General features: G+C 43.4%; 1 long non-coding RNA gene across 1 annotated transcript; it reads left to right on the forward strand.

Annotated features, from left to right (window-relative positions):
- Positions 1-1,902: 1,902 nt before the first annotated feature.
- Positions 1,903-4,291, forward strand: LOC107281875 (uncharacterized). Its single transcript, XR_003243724.2, has 4 exons — positions 1,903-2,205; positions 2,311-2,394; positions 2,609-3,396; positions 3,484-4,291. It is a non-coding gene; the product is annotated as an uncharacterized lncRNA (long non-coding RNA).
- The last annotated feature ends 15,286 nt before the right edge of the window (positions 4,292-19,577 follow it).

The following is a 19,577-nucleotide window of genomic DNA, read 5'->3' on the forward strand; positions in this document are numbered from 1 at the left end:
AGTGACGGAGGAAGAGTTGCTAGATCTAGTAGTTGGCCTATTTGTGATTTATTTTGCTAATAAAAGTAATTTTGATTTTTTTTTTCTGATGAAATAGAAAATAACAAACAAAGGAACAGAAGGAAACAGAAGGAAGTACGTACGTTACTATTACGTACGTTTGTACATTCGTTTCGGACTTTTTTTTTTTACAGAATATATAGATCTAACCATATGGGTCCGCCGTTCGACACGTTTGTACGTTCGTTTCGGATTTTTTTTTATTTTTTTATAAAATAGATCTAACCATCCAAAAATAGGTCCACCAATTTAACTAAAAATAGATGGTCGGATTTATCTTATTTATTAGGATGCCATTTGGCAACTTAAAAGCGTTTATAAGGTGTCACTTGTCGATTTAAGAGTGTTTGTAGAAAGTTTAATGGATTTTTAGTATATAATAGATAGATAGATAATAGATAGATAGATAGATAGATAGATAATCCAATGAGAGTGTTTGTCGGCCGAACGTAATCTTTTTTGACAAACAACACATACATACGAACTACGTATTTATGCATTAGAGATTGGATGAGTGATTTGCTGGATTGATCAGGAGTGATTAGCAGGATGTTATTTTTTTTCTCAAAACTTTTAGGATTGGAGGCTTTGTTTTTCTAACAAAAGATATATTTTATGGTCTAAATAATATGTCTACCAATTTAAGTGAAAATTGATGGAAAAATACATTTATTAATGTAGTCTAAAATAATAGGCACATAATATAATATAATGGGTCTAAACTTTATTTTCAAGTATTATAGAGCTAATTTATCTATATATGTTTGTGAAGAGTTATATGCTGATATATTGAATGTTCGTAAGGTAACTATTATTTAAAATTTATTATCACTGATAATAATTATTATTGTCTCATATACATACATGGAAAAAGAAAAAAAAAGAAGGTCAAATACGTACGTACGTTCAAACTACTGAACGGAAGGAATAGTGAGATATGTAAGGGAGGAGGAGGTTGGTGGGTCATCGGTTTGTTTTAAGAGATCTAAAACGGTTTATAATATTGGACCCACCGATTTCAGTGAAAATTGATGGATAGATGTTTTTTTAAAGTTTTTCTATGATTTTCTCTAATTTATTAGAGCGCCAAGTGGTGGCTTGAGAGCGTTTTGAGGAAGTTTAATGGACTTTTAGTATATAATAGATGAGTATGACGTGGCCAAAAAGTTCAAATTAATCATGTAATAACAAGTATTGTGAAGGTCTATTTCTAAATTATAATGAGAAGCTTAAAAAATTCGTATTTATCTGTCCCAAATAGTAATTACTGCTGTTCAGCATCAGCCTAGAGCTTCATATATACCTGTGAAATTCCTTCCGAGGAAAACTTGACTTACCCCAATCCCAAACACATAAGTAAAAGAAGCTAGCTAACATCCATCATATCTGCTAGACACATCACAAGTGCCAGGTGTAGGAGGCATCAAGAAAGGTCTTGAGACAATAGCGTGTCATGCATTTCCAACATATCACTCGATCACCTACTTGACTACACTTCAGACCTCATCCTCAATTGACTTGTCCAGGGTATACATGAACAGAGCATACCACATCTACTGCCTGCATGCACAGAACATCATTCTTGCCTCACCTTGAGTCGAAGTACCAGTAGTGGGTTTGTGTTGTGTACTGCTTGCGCTAACATGGAGAGAGCAACATGTTACAGTCGAGTTGGTACTGACGGTTCACTGGTACCTGAATGTTACAGTCGAGTTGGTACTGCAGACCATGGATCAGTACTTTTACCTAGCTGGTTTGATATGGATAATGGATGCAAAAGCAATACTATCTACTCCCTCCGTCCCGTTATTATATTTGACATTTCCGACCAGATCGTGAAAATTAAGGAACGTGTGAAATTACATATTTGCCCCTGGGCCTTCTCCTCTCAACACGTGAGTCGCCGCTGTGACGGAAGAAAGAGGCGGAAACGCCGCCACCCCCCAACGCCGGAAACGCCGGCCGCTACGCCAGCCGCCGGGGCTCACCTCAAGATGCCGCCGCCACCCGTACTTGCTGGAACCGTCGCCGCCACCCCTCCTTGCCGGAGCCGCCGGCGCTCTCTCCCGACGCTGCTGCTCATAATTGGGCACCCCAGGCCTGAGACCCAGCAGAATTTTTAGATAAAATTTTACAACACTCGTAGTAAGATCTCATGCCCTCCTTTTCACCTACAACGGCATCGATCGATCACCTGAGCCATTTGCCATTTGCCACTGATCTATGAACACTGTAAAACCTTATTCGCAGGTTCAGGCATGCTGCAGCTGCTGCATCTGCCAAATTGTGCTTATCCTGTGTAAGAAATAGCTATAGATTGACTCGGCCGGGCAGGTGAGCAGTAGAGCATTCAAATCTCCTTTTCTAAAGATGAATAAAGAAGAATGAATCAGTTGTGTTTACAGTATTCAGATTTTACTTTAAAAGTTTGTGTTTTTACAGTATTTTCAGAGCTGCTCTTGGATTGCCAGTTTTTCGGCTGAAATTTCATAGCAGTTCTGATGATTTACTCCCTTCATTGCCCACTCAAAAAAACTCTCTTTTGCAGTAGTACACTAGTTTATCAAATTTCAACGTCCAATCTTCTGGGAAAAGAAGATTCAGACCATCTTTGCCAGAAGAAGTGTATTCATCATCTAATGCAACAGGACAGTAACTCCTGAGCTATGCAAACAGGTGAGTTATATAATGCTCAGACAGACAAAGATCATCTTATGTTGAATTTGGCTCAGTAATTTTTAGTGGGCAGATATGCTCGGACAGACAAAGAAAGGCTGACAGTGTCTTCAGACTTGTTCAGTTGCAGTTCAACTGGAAGAGTATGTACTGAGTGTACTCAGTTCTTGAGTTTCATTTTATTTACAAAATCTGGATTAATCCTTCAGTAGAAACCCTGTTTGCCGCTGGGCTGCTTGAACCTTCTTGGCTTCATCTCCTAGTAGAGCAATATTTTGTGCATCATTGCTGTGAGGTGATAATAGGACTGAAAAGTGACAATATGGTCAGATTTTGTGAGGTGATAATAGGCTTGAAAAGTGAAAATATGGTCAGATTTTGTGGATGTTGAAATTCAGATTTTGTGATAATGTAGGAGAGGAAGAATCCAAGAGCAATTAGGATGTGACTTTCAGACCTACATTCAGATTTTGTAAATGTACTGTTCATTTTTAAATCTTGAATTACTTTAGTTTTTTTGTCCTCTTAGCAGAATTTATGACAGATCTTATGAATTCAGCATTTCACTGTGAATTCGCATGACAGTAGCAGCATTCCTTGCTAAAACCTTAGGTTGCAGCTTCATCAAAGCAAACAACTACCATTCTCAGGCAAACAAAGGTCTGAAGAACTCATTATCTCACAACCAACCTACATTTCCTTTTGTCATTTCTGAACTTCTCAGTTCCTCCCTGTCCCTGACAACAGCAAAGATGAGCAAGGTCATCCACTGTGTGCTGAATGAATCCTGCCAAAAACCATACTTATAAGCCACAGACAAGTGCAGCAGCTAAGCTAGCTCACCTTCCTCCTCACCACCAAGAACGCAAGAACGCAGCGAGAGAGGAGGAGATTCAAGAACCGGAGGAATTGATGTCGTCTTCGGCTGTGATTCCGCCGCCGTCGCCGGAGAGGAGGGTGCCGGTGGTGGCCGACGACGGAGGTGGAGGACATGGGACAAGATGGTGGCGTCCGTCTCCATCCACTACTTCATCCGCCACATGTGCCGCCACGCCGCCGCTCGGGGCTCGTCGGCTTTCTCTGCAGCGTCATCGGCGTCTTCCTCTGCTGCGCCGGTGTTTCCCGTCGTGGTGCGTCCCGCGTCGGCGGAGCACGCGGCGGAGATGGAGCGGCTCATCTCGCAGCTGCCGCTCTTCACGCTGGCGTCGTCGCTGGCGGCGCTCCCGAAGTCTCCCGCGCCCGCTGCCGCCATCCCCTGCTTCTTCGCGCCGTCTCAGGCGAGGAAGGTGACTGTCGCCGTCGAACAGAGGGGTAAAGATGGAAACGGTTTGTCTGATTATACTGCAGCGTCAAACATTTAGACTCCTTTTTAAATGAACTGCAACGTCAAACAAAACGGGACTGAGGGAGTAGTTAATAAGCACATTGCATGGGCATATTTTCCCAGTTGAATTGCAGAATAAAAAATAAATAGGTGCAACATGTATGTACTGTACCGTCACATTTTCTCGTAAATTTGAAAATCATACGAAGAGAAATATACGGTAGTGTTTTCTCAATCGAACAAAGGTACATGTTATATTACTCAGTCAACTATCAACCAGCCAGGGCAACCAGCATGTGGCGTGTACTTGACAATAGTAGCATCCGGATGATAGAGGTGGGTTTTGATATTTTAGGAGTTGTCTCTATAGTCTAGGGAAGTTAACTAAAATTTTGATCATATATGTGAATGGATCAATATGTCTCGGGACTACATATCTAAAGGAAATCTTAATTAGTTAAATTATAAAAGAAGTTGAATCCACCCAAGTCAGAAAAAATGAATGGCTAATGATAATAATAGTATACTATATAGATGGAAATTAAAATTATGTGCTTACATGTCAATGTGGTTTGTGAGAACAAAATAGTTGTATGATTTCTACTGATAGTAGAATCAATCCAAACCGTTCATCTCTTCTATTCCAATGGATTATATTGATTTATTTATACCAATTCAGGTACATGTAATGGATTAATTTTTTTCCACAGGTTGTAGAACCTATAAATCAACGGTTAATACTACTGATAATAATATTGTGTGTACAATACTTGTAGAGATCATTGTAAGGCACCCGTGAAGAAAAAAAAAACTGCTTCGCACAATTAATGAGGGCGCGTACATGAAAGGGGAGCGCGGGATGCATGTAAATTACCTCCCATCGCTTTGACCATTTGAGAGATCGGGTTTAGTGAACTTCTCTTAAGAAATCAGTTTCTACACAGTCCTACATGCATGGGAATTAGCTAATCCACACGTAAGATAACTAACTAGGTGATTCCCTGTACTTTGCTGCTGAAATTCCTAAGTAACTTTTAATATTATTTTAATAATCTAGCTAAAAGTAAAAATTATATTAGTTACTAACAACAAATAAAACTGGTTTGTCAAACTGTGTTCAGAGAGAAATACATTTAGTAGATTCTGTATGAAATTGCAGATGAAATATGATATCCCGCTATTTGACTATATTTTGCGTGCGTGTATTATTCCTTGTCCCAGGAGGCAAGGTACACCAAAAGTTGATACATTTCAGAGTTTATCAAGCGGAAGCGTAAATAGTTAATTTATTACATGGGCGGCGAAGGCCCAGCACACACAAAGACAAACGGGAAATAGCGGAAGACTAGGGCAACGACCACAGGCGCTTGACGGCAGGCACGAGCTAAACACCAGAGCCTTCATCATCCAGGGGCTCCTCTTCTGGGTTTGGGAAAAATTGAGCAAGACTGAGTACAACCACCGTACTCAACAAGACATACCCATAAGTGCAGAATAAATGCCAGGGAGTACAAGGGGGGTTATAATATAAAGGGTTAGGGTTTGCAGTAAACAGCATTAAAAGACACTTAGTTGCTCAAAGCTATTTTGTAAATACGATCCTAGAGCTATACAAGATTATTAATCAAGGCCGTGAACCCACACGAACCTGCCTTAGCCCAAGGCCTACGATGATTCAGACCGAACTGGCAACCCGACCCTGGGTCCCAGCTCGTCCCAAGCCAACCCAGGCCAACCATTCCACATTTTAGTTGTTAAGCAGGTTTTAAGAATTAAAACACTAACTTGGGTACATTGCTCGGCTTGCCCATAACCGAGGGCGCGGCTATTCAAATAGATTATACTCTGATCAGAGGTGTACATCTTTACCCACAAGACACATCTTCCTCACGTGTAACCACGTGCCACATACCACCACGGTATACGAACGGAAGACATGACATAGTTTCCAACCCATCCTAGCCATAAACAAGAGTACCGACCCAACCCCACCTACGGCCGGAACCCCCGGGACAGGTAGGCAGGACTGAGCCCCTAGCAGCAGGACACCGGCCCTGTGCCATGACATCTTGACTACCGGGCCGCAGCTCGTGTAGCGTTTATTTGCCGTAGAGATGTCCATCGACCCCCGACTTCGTCCATCTCCATCCGTGTACTTTTGTTTATAACCAGACTGAGCCACAAACTAAGCCTTACCCACTAGACATGTGGAAGTACGGTAGTGCTTTGCAACAGAGGCCCGAAGACCGGTCCTTATATGGTCGAGGTGCTACTGTCAAAACCATGCACCCCGAGCCCAGCCTAAAACCATTTTGAGGGTTTTGAATAGAGGGGGAGGTGTGAATCCAATTCCACAATAATCCAACCATTCCACAGTGTCCAGGTGATAAGAGTATTCCCAAAGTCTAGAGTTGTAAAACCACCTAATGTTGCCTAATTAACCAACGAAGCATCTACCTAAAATCATACTAGTGGTACCATGAGTAGAGTGTCCACTAGTTGGGGTTTTGTTTATTATAGGGTAAACAAGGAAATAATAACAATAACAATAATAAGGTCATAACAAAGGTAAATAGGCATGGCTAGATAAAACAGTGATAACGCGGGAATTTAAATAAAGCGATAATGCAATAATTTAAATCAAAATAATTTTATAAACTGGGATTCAATATGCTCAAGGATGATGTGACTTGCCTTGCTCGCTTTCACAAACGTCGGCTTCAACCTCCACGAAGAGCGGATCTTCCGAAGCTGCAGCGTCTACACGACCAACGGAAAAGAAAAGGCTTTTACTCTAATAAACTCCATATAACAAGCAGGAACAAAGCACAAAAATGGGTTCTTGACTTCTTAAGGAAAAATTAGAGACTTGAACGGTCCAATTCCGAGTTCAAATGGTCAAGTTATGGCCATTTGAAGTTTATATGCTCTTTACATGGATATTTGCGAATTTCTTCATTTAAATTTTTAATTTAAAAAGGGTTTATTGCGTCAGCCGAGGGGAGGGGGCGCGCGGACCGGGTCCACGGGAGTGGGGCCCACGCGGCAGCCTCACGGTCCACGGTGGACCGGGCGCACCCGGGCTCGCACCGGCCGGCGCCGTGGGCCCCACGCGTCAGCCGCACCCGAGGGCGCGGGTGGCTGACGGCCGGGCCCCACGGGGCGGCCACTCGGCGCGCCCGAAGGCGGCCACTCGGCGCAGCTGGCGGGAGGCGGCGCCCGCGCCCCTATGGTCGCCGGCGGCGGCCATAGGCACGGCGGAGCGGCGGCCGAGAGAGGGGAAGGGAAGGGGGAAAAGAGGCGGCGGTCCACGGCTCACCCTAGGTCGACGGCGATGACGAAAAAAGCGGCCGGAGCGGAGGAAGGCGGCGGCGCGGCTCGGGCCGACGGGGTCGACGGCGTTCCGGCGGTCGGCGGACTCGGCGAGGGGGTGGACGGAGTCGACGGCGGTGCGGCGAAGCCGGAGGAGGCGACGCCGGGGCGGGAGACGGTCCCGGCGAGCGGAGAAGGCCGGCCGGAGGTCGTCGGCGACGGAAGAGAGAGAGGGCGACGGCGCGAGCTCGATTCCGGCGGGGAGACGGTGCAGCAAGGGCGGAAACGGGCCAGGGAGGCGCGGGGAGGGTTTAAATAGGGTTGGAAGTGGGAAAGAGCGGCCGGAGGGGAAGGAAACCGGCGCGGGAGGTCCGGCCGCCATCAATGGCGCCGGCGAGATTTGCGGGGGCAAATCCGCCCGTTTGAACGCGAGAGAGAGAGGGAAAAATGGGGGGAAAGGGAGAGGGGATCACGGGGAATATTTCCCCCCACTTTATTGCACGCGGGGACGGCGGGAGGCGGCGGGATTCGCGGCGGCGGCGGCGCTAGGGTGCGGGGGAGGCGGCGGGAGCGGCGGGAGGAAGGGGATGACGGGTGGGCCCCACCCGTCAGCGAGGGTGGCGGGCGGGCCCGCCCGTCAGCGGCGCGCGTGCGGGGAGAGACCGAGTGAGCCGCGGGGAGAGGAGAGAGAGAGAGGGGGGGAAGAGAGATGGGCCGGGCCGGCCCAAGGGAGGGAAGGGGGACTTTTAGGGTTTTTCTTTTTATAAAACCTTTTTAACTTTGTTTATTTCTTAATAATTATTATTTGTGCTCTGAAAATTCCACTAAAATTTATTTACGCATTTTAGGCTTTTAGGAAATATACAAAAATCCTCCAAGCCTTATTTGACTTTTAACTTTGCATATTTTAATTTTTGGAGGCTTTCACACGGATTTTAATTATTCTAGGCATAATTTAGAGGATGTATTTTCGAGTCGTTTTGGGACGTGACAGCAGCCCATTTACCTCAGGTTCCCGGATAATTGTTGGCTACTTATATTTAACCTTTGAGAGAGTATTTACCAAGAACCCATATATACGAGATATAAATCAGAGAAACTATTCATCATTTCAACGAAGAGAACTAGCTTGACTTACCTAGCATGACTCAAACCTATCCTATCTTTTTGGTATTTTTATATTTTGCAAATTTTTTTGTTGTTTTCATTTTATAAGAAGCAATTGGAAAGCAAATATGCAATTGGAAAGGGAAATATGCAATGTGATATAAGTTACCTCAATTGGGGGGGTGGCGATGTCTTCCCCCCCAAGCTTGGCTTTCACTCAGGGTCCTTGATAAGGATTGAACCCCTGAAAACGAAAGTACGCCTGAAGGTCATCGTGTTGTTGCTGCATCATGTTGTTGATGTTGGTGAACTGAGCATCAGCAGATTGTTGCCATTCTTTGCGTTTGAGCTATGTGTTCCATGTGGTTGTACTGTATCTCCCCCGTCTGCATATCAAGGGTGTCCATTCTCCTAGTGATTTCACCCAAGTCCCAGCGAGAGGAAGTCGAGCGCCATTCACTTGGAAATGGAGGCACACCACTTGATCTAGGAAGTTGATTGTCCCTGCATTGGATATCATGAGGCGCATGCCACCGGTCCTCACTAGCACTTGCCCAAGTCGAGACTCCGATGCTATGGCATGGAGCTTGGGTCTATCCGGGTGCATCCTCAGTTGGTGCCCAACCTGCCTCATACATCTGTACGGGTGTCGAGGACGATGAACTTTCTCGTTCGTTTCTTGACATGTTGCGTGTCTCCCTGTGTGTTCCACATGCACGAGATTCAGAGGAATGGTTAGTTCATGGCAGTTGTACAAATGATACCCCGCATTTGGAAACGGGATTTCATTTGTACAACCGGGGAAAAAGTATATCAAAGATCACTCTGCTCCATGTTTCAGAATATGCCCTTGCACTAGATAAGCCTCATCAATATGCGGACGAGCAGCTGAGATAAAAGCAATTTGGTTGCTAACGACTGTCAGGGTTATGGATACCACATACCTAATAGTAGTTGACTAAATCTTGGCAGGACCCACCACATACCATGTCTTATACGGGAACTGATTCCGGATATGGAGAGAGTTTCGGATAAGGAAAGACAACCAGAGTTCTACATGGAAATGGCAAGGACTACTCGGATTGTATCCATATTGGTTTCCCTAGTTCTACTTGGACAAGGGAACACCTATGGGTATAAATACAAGCCCCCCTAGGAGGAGAGGAGACACACTCCCACCATGGGAGGATCAACACCCAACACAATCGACATAGAAGCCACAACATAGAAGCCTACATACGCCAAGACACGCCGCCGGATATCGACTTCAGGGATAAGCACGGCTAGTACCCTACGATGTCTCCGGATACTATCAGGAGAAACGAAAGCGCTATCTCTGATCTCGCCGGGCACGGATTCGAGGAGGAAGGCTACCTTGTTGTCGACTACGAGTCAGATCGTCAGACCGCCATGTCGACAACAGTTAGATAGACTACCCGAAACATTGTACTAGTGTGATTATCATGAATAAGAGCAATACCGGCTTCGGCCAACAGGATGTAGGGTTATTACCTGACAATTCATGGGCCCGAACCTATATAAAAATCCTTGTCTCCATCTCTTTTACCTCAGTCTCGCGTATACCCTAGCACCGATGATCCCCATACTATACAAATACCAGAATTGCGACATCAAACGTCGACAACGACCCCTAGCCCTTTTGCTATCTAAGTAATCAGAGAAGTGCACTCAACAGGAGCAGAGCACTTTATACTTTCTAACCATTGCCTTATCATATATTTCACAGGAGCAATTTTGATTCTTCTAACCATGGCAAACATGATAATCAATTCATCTCCCCAAATGGGTCTTAGATCACCTCTAGGAAACAAAGTCATTTATAGATGAGCCTAAGTGTAGGATTATGGATATCATTCGTTCTAGGTTTCTTGCAAATTGGAGCACCAGAAATATCTTCCAAAACCTATTTTTCTCGAACCCAGAAATTCCTTTCTGGAGAACGATCTTATAGGAAAAAGCGAAAGCCAAGAAGTGTACTCAAGCCTTTCCATGTAAGCGTAAACTCTTCACGGAGAAAGCGAAAAGAAATACCATCTTCTATTTCTTTCAAAGTTCACAGAAATTGCAAAGTAAGCAAACGAGAACCAGGCTCATCTAACACAGCAAATCTCTGCCAACCAACAGCTTTCCAAATAGAACGAAATTTAACATCCATACCTATCTTTTTCAGCAACTCCGGTGAGTATTCTCGCGTGTGAGCATACTCCCGGTCGCTCAGCATGTAGTAGGCTTGTCTCTCCCGATCACTGACAAGGTCGAGGTCAGTGTCATTCAGGAGTCGTCGCGGAGCTTCGGCGTCTTGCATCGAGACATCGGCTGATGAACGAGTGCTAGACCCGTCGTGATGACTTGATGAAGAGCCGGACCCCTTGAATAGACGAGACAGTCGCCTCCTCATTCTGCACAATGAAGCAAGAACAGACTAACTCGGCGGGGATTACAAATGACAAGAGTTTCACCCACCGGTTAGCTTCACCAAAGTAACTTGTATATATGCAATTAAGTGCTTGAATTTGAGGGAAACTATGAAAGCTTGAATGAATTTGAGAGCAAACTTTGGAGAGGGAATGGATTTCGCTAGGGATTTGGATTGGAGATTAGGGAAAGGGATGAACTGAGGAGGGAAGAGTAGTTTAGTGGCATTTGATTTCTTTCATTTCTTCGATACCATTTACAGACAACGGATTCCCCTTAAATGGTCACATGCCATAGCACACACACCCACCTGACGCGTCCACCGGCCCTGCACGGCACATCAGTTCACTCACACACCGGTACCTTGGCCCATAACTGGCCCATACAGACAAGCCTTGATGAACTACAGTTGTCATGACAATTTCCCTCCCCTTAAAGAGCGGCTTGTCCCCAAGCCGGTGCTTCAGGAAAGTGGTGACGCAGTTGATGAAGATTCTAGCATTTCGCAAGCTCATCAGGGAGACCAGTCCAACGCACCAGCACTTGAGATGTTGTAGTTCGTCCTCGTTTAACCAGTCGTCTGTTCAATATAGCTTCCAGCTGCGCGTCCTCTACACCATTAACACAAGCATCAGGTAAACTTGAACATACCTGAACTCCTGGTCGCACAGCCTGTTTAAGCAGCGATACATGAACAACTAGGTGCACCAGACTGCCCGCCGGTAAGTCCAGGCGATAAGCCACCTTCCCAACCTTCTCCAGAATCTTGTACGGCCCAAAGAAGCAAAAACTCAACTTCTGACAAGCTCGATTGGCCACTGATAGTTGCACATAGGGCTGCAATTTAAGATAAACCATTTCCCCAACCGAAAACTGTCGTTCTTGGCGATGCTTGTTAGCCTGGCTTACCATCCGTTGTTGAGCCCACAACAGTTTTTTTTTTTTACCAGGTGAGCCCGCAACAGTTGTTGATGAATCAGTCCTTGCATCAATGATCTCTGCTCCAACCAAGTTTGCACATCCGGAACAGTACTCTGTCCAAGATCTACCACCCCAAAGTGCGTCGGCTTTCGAGCAAACAACACTTCATACGGTGACTTGCCCAATGCAGTATGAAAAGCTGTATTGTACCAATGCTGCGCTTGAGACAACCATTGGGACCATTTGTTTGGAGTTGCATGAACTGAACAGCGCAAGAAGGTTTCTATACACTGATTCAGCCTCTCAGACTGTCCATCAGTTTGAGGATGGTATGAGGAACTCATATTAAGCTTCACATCAGCAAGTCTGAACAATTCCTGCCACAATGCACTAGTGAAGATTCTATCACGATCACTCACTATCACCTTAGGCATTCCAAAGATGTCATAAACATTAGTGATAAACGCTTTGGCCACCGTCAGAGCAGTGAATGGGTGAGAAAGAGGTATAAATTTGGCAAATTTAGAGAAATTTTCAATTACCACTAGGATTGTGTCAAACTTGCCTGACTTAGGAAGCCCCTCAATAAAATCCATGCACACTGTGTGCCAAGCTTGGAGGGGAACCGGTAGAGGTTGTAACAACCCCGGAGTTCTTCCATGTTCTACTTTTGCTCTCTGACAGGTCTCGCATTGCTGCACAAACTGGTGGACATCCTTCCGTAGGCTTGACCAAGTGAACAGACTTATAATTTGTTGGTATGTTGCAGCCTGGCCTGAATGCCCCCCAATACCACTATCATGCAAAGCCAACATCACCGCCTATTTAGCTGCAGCATGCTGTCCTAACCAAATTTTGCCATTCAGTCGAATTATCCCATTCACCAATTTATATCCACCTTGTCCTTCTGGATGTAAGCTAAGTGCGGCTAGAAGCTTCTTGGTATCAGCATCCTGTTGGTACTCTTCCTGGATTATCTCCAACCACCTTGGAACACTGATAGAGACTGCCAACAACTCATCTGAGTTACTTCTCCTGGACAAGGCATCTGCAGCCCCATTGTCTGAACCCTTTTTGTACTTAATTTTATACTGAAACCCCATCAACTTGACAAAGGCCTTATGCTGCATGGTCCTTGTCAGCCTTTGCTTACGTAAATGACTTAAACTCTTATGGTCAGTCAGAATTAAAAACTCTGCATGCTGGAGGTATGCCCTCCATTTTTCCACAGCTAATAGTATTGCCATACACTCCTTTTCATATGTTGACATCATCTGAGACCTTTTACTGAGTGCCTTGCTGATAAATGCAATTGGATGCCCAGCCTGCGTTAGTACAACCCCAATCCCTATGTCACTGGCATCTGTTTGAACCACAAATTGTTGAGAAAAATCTGGCAGAGCTAACACTGGAGCCTCCAACAATTTCGATTTCACTAACTCGAAGGCTTGTTGCTCTTTTGTTCCCCACTTTTAACTCACATCCTTCTTAAGTAAGGTGGTCAAATCTCTGGTAATCACCCCATATCCTTGGATAAATTTCCTATAGTATCCAGTTAATCCCAGAAATCCTCTTAACTGTTTGACAGTTTTAGGAATAGGCCAGTCTTGGACTGCTTTTATTTTTGATGGATCAGTTGCCACTCTAGAAGCTCCAATCACATGCCCAAGATATTCCAGATGTTGTTTGGCAAAAGAACACTTACTCTTTTTGACAAACAGTTGATGCCTTGCTAGAATCTCTAACACAATCCTCAGCTGACTAACATGTTCTTGTAGGGTTCGACTATAAATCAAGATGTCATCCATAAACACCAACACCCCTTTTCTGATCAAATGGGCAAAAATTGTGTTCATCAATCCTTGGAAGGTGGCTGGTGCATTTGTCAATCCGAAAGGCATCAGTCTGAACTCATAGTGCCCTGATGGTGTATGGATGACATCTAGTGGGCCCAATATTACCCTCCTCTCTTCTGTCAAAAAAAAAATATTACCCTCTCCCCTCACGTGCGTGTGTATGCGTCCTCCTCCCTTTTTTTCCTCCATGGTAGTTAAAGATCTAAATCATTTATTTGATACCGTGAGGGAGCATTCTTTATTCTTAAAATGATACCGTTGTTATATATTCGACTGTTCTGCTCTACAATAAACAATGCAAACATAGATAACTGGTTCAATTGTTATTTCTTCACAAGATAAATTTAGGCTTGGAAGACATTGGGAAAACAGGCTACACATGCTGATTCCCACCAGCTTATACACACGATCAAGCACAGCTTATGTCGAGGATATGGCATAGTTACCCTTATTACCACATGATAGACCGCCATAGCGCAGATGTGTGCATGCGCTGTAATTTCATGCCATAGCTATTGATATCCATGCCTTTGTGGGGGAGATGTCTGTTGGTGATATGCCCTAGAGGCAATTATAGAAATGATTGTATCACATACTATGTTTACATATTTTATATCCAACATTGTTCCTTGAAATAGATAACTCATTATTGGTTAATGAATACGTTGCTATTTCTAAAGGATCCCTAATCAACTATCATAAGTGATACAAATATGTTCAAATGATCAACACATGTATTAATTGATGGTCATGTCTCATGAATCATGGTATAGAGATATCAAATTAATAATGTGGACACATGTTGGGAAACATGTTGTTGGATAGACCCAACATAAGACACTGCAAGAGCCATATGTGCTGTGTCATCAGTGATCTCATTTAGTGTTGGTATTGAATCCTTAGACCTAAGATTATTATGGTTCCCAACGTATGTAGTAGCTTACTTAGGGACTGCTAAACGCTACTCCGTAATTGGGTAGTTGTAAAAGTAGTTTTCTGGTATGCTATGAAACATGTAGTGGGATATGAATAATCAAGATGGGATTCTCCCCTATGGAGAGATATATCTGGGCCCCTCGATATTATAGATTATGGAAGTGCATGGCCATGCCAAAGGTGATTGAGGAATCAATCAGAAGTTACATAATCTATCACAAGTTCGAGTGAATGATTTAGCTATTAAATGATGGCACATATCTAGCCTTGAGTTTAATCGATATCGTGAGGCAAATGGGGTTCATACAAGTATGCACTAGAGGTTCAACCGATATGATCTTTGTGTATGCTCGGTGGGTCAATACATTTTGCTAGGGGCCACTGTTGACACGTTGACCGAAAAGGAGTGTACATGAACCTACAGGGTCGCACGCTTAATGGGCCGGAATAAGGGAATTGGATGGAGATACAATATGAGCATAATTCGAATAGGGATCTGAATAGGAGTCCTATGGGCCTTGGAGGTTCGAGTCATGGATCCTATATATTTATGAGGGGGGTGACCGGCGGTGTGATTGCGTCACGTGAGAAACCCTAGCCGCCACTACCCTCCTCGAGCAAAACCCTAGCCGCGCGCGGACGCTAGCACGTCTGCGCGTGGCATTCCATCCCTATTCGTGTGGATACCGGTAGAGGTGTCGTTGGTTTGCGGTGCTGATCGGTGTGAGACCATGGCGAAGAGAACGCACGAGGAGGAGAATGTCGAGCTGCTACGATCGACTACTTCCTCTACACCAACACGCGCTATGTCCTCGATGTTCCCCCGGCTACTTAGCATTTACTTCCACTGCATAGCACATCGAGTGGTAACGATCTATGATCTAATACTTGCATGGTTTCTGGTTTACGCGGTAGAAAAATTTTGATTTATGCTATCATAGCCTACAATGTCAACGGTCCTGGCAGACAAGTTAAGAAAATTCTTGCCGATATGCTGAGAAGAGCTTCGACTGCTGCAGCTTCCAGGTAGATCCACTATAAAAGCTGGGTCTGCCTGGTTTCTAGCTTCTCTTATACTAGATTATACCCCGCACGTTGCTGCTGGATTTTTTAGATGTATCTTGTTCACTTGAATTTGTTTTGATTAAAAGAAAATCATGCATACTTCTGATTAAGGCAGATGCATATGGTTTTATAAGTCCAGGGGCAGCCTGCTGATTATAGGCCTGTTAGAACCGTAGAACCAAGCAAAGCAGCATGCATCCCAACAAACATAAGCATCAAGATGACCTTGACGTCCAAATTAATTAGTGTTGGTGACCGATGATGAGGTACATGAGTGTTGATCCCAATTGTACAACCAAGCAATGTTCGGCGAAGAGTAATTGTTCCACAATATGTGTGGTACAGAAACCTTGTAAAATAAAGCAATATGTATATCACAGTAAAAACTGAATGTAAAATGTTCTTAGAATGCATTTTGTGGAATCAAAATTCTCCAGTTTGATGGGAAATTAATAGTTGAAAAGACTAATTTGGTGTACAACAATTTAAGAAGGATCATTAGAGCGAGTGAGAATATTTGGGAGGAGGATGGGGCAGAAAGACGGCGTCTATTCATGTAATTGATTGGTTCAAAACATAACTGGAAATTTGATACCGAATTCAATCAAGATTGAGTATATGAGATGATGAAGTCCTGTCGCCGCCGGTCGAACCGCCCACCTGCCGCTGGTCAGATCGCCGAAGCCTCGCCGGTCAGACCGCTCGAACACCTGCGGTCAGGCCGCCGCTATCCCACCGGTCAAACCACGCGCACACCTGCGGTTAAACCATCGGGACCTAGAAACATTGGTAGATGACAAACTCAAAGATGCAGATTGAAACTTTTCGACTTTATTGCATCAACTAGTGTTTACAAAGTGCACCAAGAGCACTCCTCACCATAATCTCGAACTAAACTCGAAACCCTAACTTTCTCTCAACTCTAGTCTCTCTAAAATCGATACCGGGAGGCCTCACCCTCGCCTCTATTTATACATGAGGTAGGTTGTGCAAAGCCCATGAATCTAACACAACTTAGGACTCCTAACCCACATAGAAAACCCTCTCTTGCACATATCCAACTAATATCTTTCCTTATCTCAATCAAACTTTCCGAATTCGGACTCCCTTCCAAATTCGACTCCTCTTTCCATACGTACACCATCCCTCTTGTATACCATATGGATTTCTTCATCACCACATGCATTGTCCTCTAGCCTTTAGTATCCCGCTTGATCTCTTGATCCCTGGACATCAACTTCTCCCAAGTTGACTCTGATCTATCACCAGCAACACTCTCCCGAGTCCTCAAGCAACTCCTGCACATGCAACAACCAAGAAACCATATTCCGAGCTCAAGTTTGTCCCAACTTGACTCACATTAGTATAACAACATTATCCATACTCATAGAAACCGTCTAGAAGCCAAATCCCTGAAGGAAATATCCAAATCCAACAAAACAACCCGAAACCAACATCGATCAGGATCCTGCCGATCAAACCGTTGGGCCGTCCGGTCTGACCGCTGCAACACCTGCGGTCTGACCGGCGGCACTCAGCCGGACTGACCGCCAGGGTCAACCGAAACTGCACACTCCACAAAATCAACCATCTTATAAAATCTCCAAATTAACATTAGCAAACCACCAATATTTTCATCACAAAATCTAAATCAACTCCTTGATTCTACCCAACTCGCATCCAGCACAGCCGCCACTGTCTGCCGCCGACGTCGAGCCTCCCCCGCCGCCTAGTGTCCCCATCAGAGCCTCCGCCACCGCCATCGCCGACAAGTTTATTCACCCCATTTACAGCAGCTGCCGCCATCCCATTATGTCTCCTTCCCAATCGCAGTTGGTGCGGACCATTCAAAAATGGCATCACAATGCCTGCTAACCCCAAAGTGCCCCAACTCAAAAATGACCTGGTTTGACGGGAATATTTTTTTGCTCAAGCGGTCAAGCCGTTGCTGGGACAACTAAATTCAGCAACAAAGTGCAAACAAGAGTGATGTGAAACAAACTACAAACCTGGATGATTTATGTTTCTGTCTTATTGTTTCATTCATGGCACAAGTAGATTCACGTAACATTTGAAAAGCAGCAGGTATTAACCTCTAGCATATGAGTCTGGCCAATGCATTCTACACCAAGCATAACAGCGCAGAACTGCAACGAAAATGGCACAATACCAATAGCTCGCTGCTGCACATACATCATAACCAACAGCAGAATTCCGGAGACATCAAGCATCAGAAATTTTCGTCACCAATTGCACAAGTCAGCCCCAGCAATGCCAGGATTTCTAGCAAAGCGCCTACACAGTGGCGGACACAGAATTAAAACCAAGATGAGGCGAATATGTTCGCTCTTCATAAAGACCACTAAACGCAATAAATACCATATTTATACTGTAATCACATCAAAATATACTTAAGAAAAATATACTTAAGGCAAACAAATCATTTTATAACAAAGCAATAATATTTGCCCCATACATAATTCATTATACACCAAAAGATTCACAAAGCATGGTTGATACATAATTTTGTTTAGTACTTTTTAATTTTAGTAATTTATTATACATTAAAATCACTTTACTTTTAACAATGTTCATGATAGGGTTTTTTTTTATATAGGCCTCCATCATTTATGTTGAGCGATATTTTTTTTAACTTCATACTCCCATCCCTAAAATCATGCGTCGGCCACTGCTGACTGATGCCATTCCGAGGCCTGATAAGCTTCATCAAGTGGACGTACGTAGAGCGGAAATGCTGTTGGGCGATCCATCGCCCTGGGGATGGGGTAGCGATCAGATTCACTCCCCACCTCCCCCCTCCCTCCCTCCACCTAGTTTCTTTTTTTTTACCGCATTACTTTCCTATTTTAGTAAATTTATACACCTAAAGTTTATACACCTAAAGTTTACACATCTAAAGTTTAGAGACCAAAAGTTTATAAGTTAAAAGTTTATATATCCGATTCAAATTTGAATTTGAATTCAAATATTTTTTTATATATAGTATTTTTATACATCTAAAGTTTATATACCTAAAATTTATAGACCTAAAGTTTATAAGTCAAAAGTTTATATACCCGTTTCAAATTTGAATTTGAATTATATCTGATTCAAATTTAAATTTGAATTCAAATATTTTCTATATATAGTATTTCTATACATCTAAAGTTCATGCACCTAAAGTTTATAGATTCAAAGTTTATAAGTCAAAAGTTTACATACCCGATTCAAATTTGAATTTGAATTATATCCGATTCAAATTTGAATTTGAATTCAAATATTTTTTATATATAGTATTTCTATGCATCTAAAGTTTATACACCTAAAGTTTATAGACCCAAAGTTTGTAAGTCAAAAGTTTACATACCCGATTTAAATTTGAATTTGAATTCAAATTTTTTATATATAGTATTTCTATACATAAATTTTTCTAACTTTTGTTTTTAAAGAAAATTGTGTGGTGTACTGTAGTAGAAAGAGAAGAAAGGGAGGAGGAAGGGGGAGAAGAGGGAGGAGTATAGGGGGGGACTGATCGCTGGATCGATCGCCCATTAGAAGGGCCCCAGTAGAGTCGCGGATCTGGCAGCTGGTCTTTGTGCCTTTTATATGGAAGCAACCAAGTAAAGATTCTAAAAGATGAGGCTACTTGTACTTAAAAACGTGAATATTAGGGAAATAACTAACCTCTATTATTATAAAAATTGAAGATATTTTTGCCCGGTGCTTTGGTACATCATCCGTGTTTGAATCAATTTTAATCTCTATATATCTCTATCTAAACTTAAAAATAAGAAATTTCCAAAGTAGGAAAAAAAGAAAAAAAAAGATTCTGTCGTTGGTAAAAAAAGAGAAAAAATAGTCCTACTCCAAAGAAAAAAAAAGTC

The sequence above is a fragment of the Oryza sativa genome, chromosome 8 (assembly GCF_034140825.1).
Source record: "Oryza sativa Japonica Group chromosome 8, ASM3414082v1".
NCBI classification, from domain to species: Eukaryota; Viridiplantae; Streptophyta; class Magnoliopsida; order Poales; family Poaceae; genus Oryza; species Oryza sativa.